We start from the raw sequence: 7602 nt of genomic DNA, 5'->3' as shown, positions 1-7602 counted from the left end.
CTGAATTTGGCGCATCTGCTAAATCTTGCAAAGTATAATGATAAAGAAGTTGTAAGACAGTAGTAGTACTTCGTTCAAGGTCGAGTGCAACATCAAATCATCATCACGTTGAAAATTTGTTACCATGATCCTCTGAAAATGGGCGCATCCGCTAAAACTTGCAAAGTATAATGATACAAAATTGTGAGACCGTACTAGTACTTATGTTCAAGGTCTAGTGCAACATCAAATCATCATTACATTGAAAATTGTGTTACCATGATCATGATCTATCTCTGAATTTGGCGCATCCGCTAAATCTCGCAAAGTATAATGATAAAAAAAATTGTGAGACTGTACTAGTACTTATGTTCAAGGCCGAGTGAAGGATCAAATCATCATCATGTTGAAATTTGTTACAACGATCATGACATATCTCTAAAATTGGCGCATCCGCTAAATCTTGCACGTGGCGCATCTCGGTGCGAAGCAACAAGCCGGTGCTATCAAGGTTGAGGCGTCGGTAGCGTCATCGGGCTCTCCTCTTTTGATAGATCTTCTACATGGCGTGGCGCACCGCCCACCGAGAAGCGGTCACATGTGAGATCGAGGTGGAGACGTCGCCGGCATCCTCGAGGCGCGACCGCCCTTCTACGAGCCAGAGTCGACTCAAGGTATGAATCCATGCGGCTGTCGCGTCCCTTCGCATATGAAGTGGGATGCCTTAGATTTATTGTTCTTCTCTTACGATTATTTCTAGCCGGACATGTGTGCTCTTTCTCTGAATATATTGCTTGAAAAGCTAACCAAGTTACTTAAATTCACTTCGTTCTTAATCTTGCGTGCTAATTTTGTTATTTTTGCTGACGGTGGTGCGCGCAAGGAAATTTATTTACGGGTGTCTTGAGCTGTTAGGCCTAAGTCGAAATCCTCGGCTAAACAAGGCCTCAGCTTAACACATAAAAAGGTGTTCAATCTCGCCCACAATGTCCTCTTCTTTCCTCTTCCTTTATTGGAACTTGTTTTGCGGACAAGGAAAGTGGCACGTGTAATGTGAGTAAAACCCTCTTAGCCAAAATCAGCTACGAGCAAGATTTTATGTATTGTAGATTCCCCAATTGACTCTCATCCCCAATGTAGTCTTTTTTATGTCAGTATAGACTTCTTTCCTGGATGTATACTATCGTACATGGCATGCATTTGCCTAATGAGGAGCATTGTATTGCCATTCTAGCCAACCTGATCGATCTGTCAAGCTTCATGCACGAGATGCCATGTTTAATTTACTCCCTCGCTCCGATCCATATTTCTTCGTGTAAAATGAATGTGAATCGGAGGGAGTACTCTTCTTAGATAGTACTATACCGGTTCAAAAAAAAGTATTGTACTACTACATCACAAATGCATCAAAAGAGTACTACATCACAAGACCACCACGGTTGTACTAGTAGAGTTTAATGCTTAACTTCCAAAGGGAATAAGATTACACATATGAACTTTAAACAGGCGCTGTCCGATGTCTGCTTGTTTGGGAGCACAACATAAATAATACTACCCCCGTCCATACATAAGTGACTAAACTTTGTCTGAAGATGGTTTCATCTATATATGTTTTTAGTGTGTAGATACATCCGTATCTTGAAGGAAAAAGGTGAGCCGCTAACTTTTTGAATAGAGTGAGTAATACAATTCGGATAAGCAATGGTGTAGTAAAACAAATACTCCTGCCCATCATAAAACAAAACACGGACTGACTCAAATATATGTACGAGATCACAAAAAAGGTTTCATCAGAACCCGAACATATACATGCAGAGATGACCGTTTGATCACATAAAACAAAGGTTTCGTGGCATATTTGTGCCCCCAAAACAAGGAGACGTAGGACAGCGCCAACGTACTAGCAGCTAGCACTATGGAGCTGCAGTACAAACAAATGGTGCAGCGACATTTCCACCAGAACGAAAACTAAAAGACATCGGACCAAACAAAAGCTGGGCTATCACTTCTTGCCCAAACAAGCCTTGCTCCTTCATATGCGACTTCCTTTTCTCTTATGGATGTTGAACTTTGAATTAGATGGGTTCCTGACAGCGCGTTCTTTTTCGTGTCCTTGATGTTGCACTCTGGATCAGGTCGGTTACTGTCAGGAAATGAACAAATTGATCAGCAAAAGTCATATGTAAATGAATGCAAAGGTTACATATGAATGACTAACCCGGTCTAACTGAGTAGGGATGTAAAGTGCACCAACGTCTAGCAGAATTGTACTTTCTCCACTGCCAGTTGCTCATATCTAATTGGAATACTCCCTCCTTTGCCCGTACAACCAGCTCATTTTTGTCCTCAAATACGCAGAGTAACCTTACTGCATGTTTCCAATTGTATGGAAATGATGTGTCAAGGCCAAAAAAAGTATCCAATTCAAAATTTATATGACATGTCCATGACTCGTGATCGCCTGTTGATGATCTTGTACTGGCCCATGTTTGTAGGGTGAAGTCTCTTATAACAGCAAGGGCAACATCTCCATTATGTCCCTTGAAGATGTGAATGTTAAGCATGAATATATCATGCGTCTCATGAGGGCACTGAATATATTTCAGAGCCTTCTTTGCATGGTCAAGCTCAATGATATATCTAGACTTCGTTGGCCAGTACAAAATACCCCCTATGAGAGTTGCCGGTCTACGGTCAATCTCCGACAGCATCGGAGTTGATCGAGCTAGAAACTCCCATTCTTTTGAATCTGGTGAGTAGATATGAGCCTGTGCATCGTAACGTTTAGTTGTTATCCAAACAACCGAGAACTTGCCACAATGTGTAAACGGTTCAGAGTTGTTTCTCGAACAGAGAATTGAGCCGCTGCTTTCAATTGTGTGATTGCGCCACAATGGTGGTTACTGGTATCGCTGTGAGAACTTGCCTAATTGGATCCCGGAGTGATATATACCCACTTGGATACATTAGAATGGAGTAGCACCATACCATCGCGGCATCCCAGGACATAGATTTTGGGACCGTTCACTTGAGACGGGATTGCCAGCATCTTCAAGATGGCCGGGTGAAGATCATGCTCTGTGATGAATCGATTGTCCTCGGAGTTGTTGGTGAAAAACCCTAGCAACGGGTTTCCTCCGTTGTGTGACACAGTTAGCTTTCTGAAATAATTGCTTCCCATACATTGCCTCCATGCTTTCTTGGTGCCTGATGCAGCTAGTAAGCAGGTTGGATGGGGAGGAAGCCTGACAAGAATCTGAGAGACTACATCTCCAGGCAGATCGTTGATTGTTGTGGGTGTCCTTCGACTGAAGATGGTAGGATTATGCAAATCGCACGATGCATCGTCAAAATTATGTAAACAGCACACTGCATCATCTATTTTTTAAAACAAAATGCAACATCTAATTTGACTAAGCAGCAAAATGCATCATCTAATTCATCATCAAAGTTTCCTAAACTGCACGGTGCATCAGCAAAATCAAAATAGTGTAAACAGCACAATGCACCAGCAAAATCAAAATAATGTAAACAGGACAATGCATCAGCAAAATCAAAATAATGTGAACAGCACAATGCATCAGCAAAATCAAAATATTGTAAACAGGACAATGCAATTGTAATCCTGTTGCATAATCAATGAAGCCCTTAATTTGCAAAAAAAAAAAACACCACAAAAATAGGACGCACCAACGGAAGGCAATCTCGCATATTATACCCTATATAAAATTCAATCAATTTAATGCCTCCAGATTTACTTGGCCACTGTTCATGAGCCAATTTCTATGGTTTTCATCCATACATTAAATGCCACGTGCACTATTTGTTTGCTTTACTGTATGTTCCAATTGCTGGTTAAATTTATTTTGCTTTTTTTACTGATGGGCAGGTGACCGGTTACCGGCAAGAACGGATCAGTGAATTTGCTTCCTGTTTTGTTAAGGCCTCCATCAAAGTGGCGGAGTCAAAGCGGTGCCCATGATCTCCACAATAGAACGGTCGCTTTATCCCGTGTCTCTTCTTCTCTCTTCCTCCCGACTCCCGAGTGCCTCCCTCCGTGTCCTCCGGTAGGGCCGGCAGCCCGGCAGCCTCTTCTCCCTCTGGCCGTCAGGTCGAGGCCGAGGGCGCCAACATCCTCCACCGCGGCGAGTCCGGCCTCCTTCTTATCTGCGTCGTCGTGTGCTTCGAGATGTTACTTTCGATATGTTACTGCTGAGCCGTCTTATTCTTGCGATAGGTCCTCCCGCCTCGCCTTCATCGGAAGCCAATGAAGCAGCGATGGACGCGTATGAGAAGAACCTCGAACAGGAGATGGAGGAGGAAGAAGAGGAAAGCCTGGAGCGGAGATGGAGATGGAAGAGGTCAAGAGGACGTCGGCGCCGAGGGGGCGGGCAACATAAGCGCGAGGTGCGCAGCGGAAAGGGGGACTCCGTCCTGGTGAACGCTCACAGCGGGACTGCTGCGGCGGACAGACTGCTGGACCCACACGGGGCGCCGCCTCTCTCCCTAGGGGAGGTCGCCGGCGTCACAATCTCCGCTGCTGCTAGGGTGGGGAGGGGGAATTTGATGATAACCACTGCCCGCGTGCCACCTCTTGGATGCGACCACTGCCCGCCCCTCATGGCGTTGCGTGTGCGACGACCGACCCACTACGCCCATGGCCGCCGCGCGGGCCTGCTGCCCGGGCCGATGTACTGCTGCGTGCGGCCGGCTCCGCACCCTCCTGCCGTCGTTGCGCTCTCCGGCCGCCCCGCAGTCTTTCAGCTCGGCTGATTGATGAGCCGTGATGCCGCCTTCATCCTGTGTGCTATTGCTCGCGGATTGGTCTGCAAGGTCTGATGCTGCGCGTTGAGATCGGCAGTCGGGCTACAACGGCAGGTTGTTGTCAACTACGTTTTGGAGGACGATGTGTTATCTCCTCTAGAATACCACTTCACAAGGTCAGCTGAAATCTATGTGCACATCTTTTTATTGAAACTTTTCCATACCAAGTTATATTTCTTTCTTACATTATGATCATCAGATATTGTGACGTGTTCTTCCTGTGAGTATGTTCATACTGGGAGCAAAATGATATAATTTTGGCTTAATTTGTGTTGTAGAATGTAGAGACCTTCTCTGGAAAATGGAGGACGAATTCGACCTTCTTTTCATATTTCCTCGGTGTTATAGGATTTTCATCGCTCATCATTTGATTGTTTAGGTATTTTCTCTCCTTTTCTTTATATTTCGATTGAACAAGTTTCTCTTCCTTTCATATTATTATGAATGAGAAGGGGAAAAACTTCAGAAAATGCTTGCCTGCATAAGATGGTCAGCCTGATCAAAGTTGAAACAACACTTGGTATGGCTCCATTGGTGGACCTGCTGATTAATGGTAGTTCGCACTAAATCATGGTTGATATGCAGACACTGAATTGATGTGCATCCATGTATCTACAGAATAAGAAGATTCCAGCAGTGTTTTGTGAGACGTGTGGCATCTCGGTGAGTCTCTCTTCTTCCTACATGCCTTCCTCTTCTAGCCCAGCCGACAGGTGCGCTCGGTCAGCTTCTTTGATAGATCCCAACATTTTATTTTTATCCTCTGTCAACCTAGATTCTGTCGCCTACCATGCTGCGTTGTTCGCTTGTGTGGTCTTCATCAATTCTAAAAGTGGTGGTCAGCTAAGAAGTTGTCTGATAAAATCATAACGTGAACTTCTCAATGAAGCACAGGTACCCAATCAAGCATTTGCTGAAGTTGTGATGTTGAAGCTGTGCATTCCCTTAACCATATGACCACTTTAATCTAATATTTGATGACGGCTTACTTCTTACAGGTCTTTTCGTAAGCTTTTTACATGATCTTTTCTCCCAATATTATTGTCACATTTATCTGCACAATGAACTGATACACGTGCCCTTTTCATCCAAATGTAGATGTTGGTACCAGAAACATGCTGTTTAGCGTGTACAAATTTTTGATGATTTCAAACATGTTTCTTGGCTTCGAATTTTCAGCACTATTTGCTGACAAAAAAACATTTCTACAACAATTCGATTATCAATAGGCTGAGCTGAGCTTTGGTGAACTGCACGTGTAGAGAGCGATGAGGAGATATGGAGGATCAAACTTGGACCGAAACCCACGAGGTCTATATAGAGGAAATAAACAGATAAAAGCTGCCGAGCCAAGTTGGTTTAGTCCTTCCATTCTTACTGTGCTGAGTAGTTTCTTGGGAAATAACCACGCCGCACTATTTGTAGCAGAGAGTTTCATTGTCGTTAGGCTGTTTTGAACAGGTACGTGAGAATATATAGAGGCTGATTCGGTAATGTCTGATGGGATGGGTAGAATATATTGTTGAGAACTATGATTAACCATAACTTAACAGTAATATATTTGCTGGTTTTTAGTTTGCTCGAACTGAATGACAATGGACATACCTACCTTGAGAACGATTTTTGGAGGTAACGTTGATCTGTTCTTACCATGTTTCCTCTTGAAATAGTCAATTTAACTGATCATAAAAGCAACAACTACAGTATGATGTATGCATTTGCTTTAATATTTGCAGGAAGTAAAACACTGGATCTTGGCATATTCAGAAGGCTAGCTTCCCTATTTGCATCTTGCATGTACTGAACATTTCATAGCAGTCACATACTGAACATTTTGTATTTCGAACTCTGAACTAACCGGCACCACTTCTCTAGCATTAGCACTAGCATCAGACAGCAGCACAGAAACCCTGACAGACCTAGAAAAATCTGTTGTACTCTGTCCACCTGAAGAAATGACAAATGCACCAGAGGATAGCAAAGCTTGAGGAACCATGCCGGCCAGACGATAGTTGCCTCAGCTGCCTCGAATGAAGAGTAAGTGAAAATTACAGAGTTACTATTACTCGGATTTTCTAGAAATAAAATTTGCCCCCTATACAATTTCTACATAAACGCGTCTACTAAACAACAATTTTCTCTTTTGAAGATGTCAGCTCCACGACAGAAAAAAGAAGAGAAAGGCCAAGGCATCAGCTACTACAGCAACCAAGAAGCAGATCAACAAAGAACTTTTAGCACTTCGAGGTAAGAACTAAATTTAACCACAAGTGAACACATCAAATATCATTATTGCAAAACATGCTAGCTTTACCTTTCGTTTTATTCTCACAGCAGCAGCGAAGATCTGTCTACAAAAACAGATCAATTCAGCTTGAGAACCCAAAGCAAAAAAGTAGTACTGTCAACCTACCTACCTACCATACTAGGCAGCAAGTGCTTCCGAGGTAATGTTTGCTAGAGTTGACCACTCTGGATGTTATGTACTACTATAGTATTATGAACCTAATTACTGTCTCAGCTAGAAAGAGCCTTTGGCATGTCCCGAAACTGGCATCTGCTGCTTATTAAAGATACCCAATCCTCTGCTTGTGAGTCATCCTGCTTATCAGAGTTTAACATCATAGTCTCGACAAGAAAAATAATCTGCTCTACCACACGTCTGAAACATTATTCTTCAGATACATCGCTTTGTAGACTATCAAAAACACTCTCCAGAGAGGATAACACTAACAATTTTTAACAACATATTAGCACAACGGGCGCGGCGTGCCGCCGCGCCAATGCTTCCTAGTACAG

At 43.3% G+C, this 7602-nt stretch overlaps 1 long non-coding RNA gene across 3 annotated transcripts; it reads left to right on the top strand.

The window, feature by feature from the left end:
* The first annotated feature begins 4705 nt into the window (after positions 1-4705).
* LOC124700461 lies at positions 4706-7402 on the top strand. Of its 3 annotated transcripts, XR_007001742.1 has the most exons (9): positions 4706-4919; positions 5082-5182; positions 5422-5466; positions 5579-6264; positions 6379-6432; positions 6540-6600; positions 6679-6840; positions 6953-7050; positions 7138-7402. It is a non-coding gene; the product is annotated as an uncharacterized LOC124700461 (long non-coding RNA). The 3 variants fall into 3 exon arrangements; XR_007001741.1 differs by having other exon boundaries at positions 5579-6432; XR_007001743.1 differs by lacking the exons at positions 4706-4919; positions 5082-5182 and adding an exon at positions 5245-5323 and having other exon boundaries at positions 5579-6432.
* The last annotated feature ends 200 nt before the right edge of the window (positions 7403-7602 follow it).

Source organism: Lolium rigidum, chromosome 3 (genome assembly GCF_022539505.1).
Source record: "Lolium rigidum isolate FL_2022 chromosome 3, APGP_CSIRO_Lrig_0.1, whole genome shotgun sequence".
Lineage (NCBI taxonomy): Eukaryota > Viridiplantae > Streptophyta > Magnoliopsida > Poales > Poaceae > Lolium > Lolium rigidum.
This window is presented reverse-complemented; position numbering and strand designations above follow the sequence as displayed.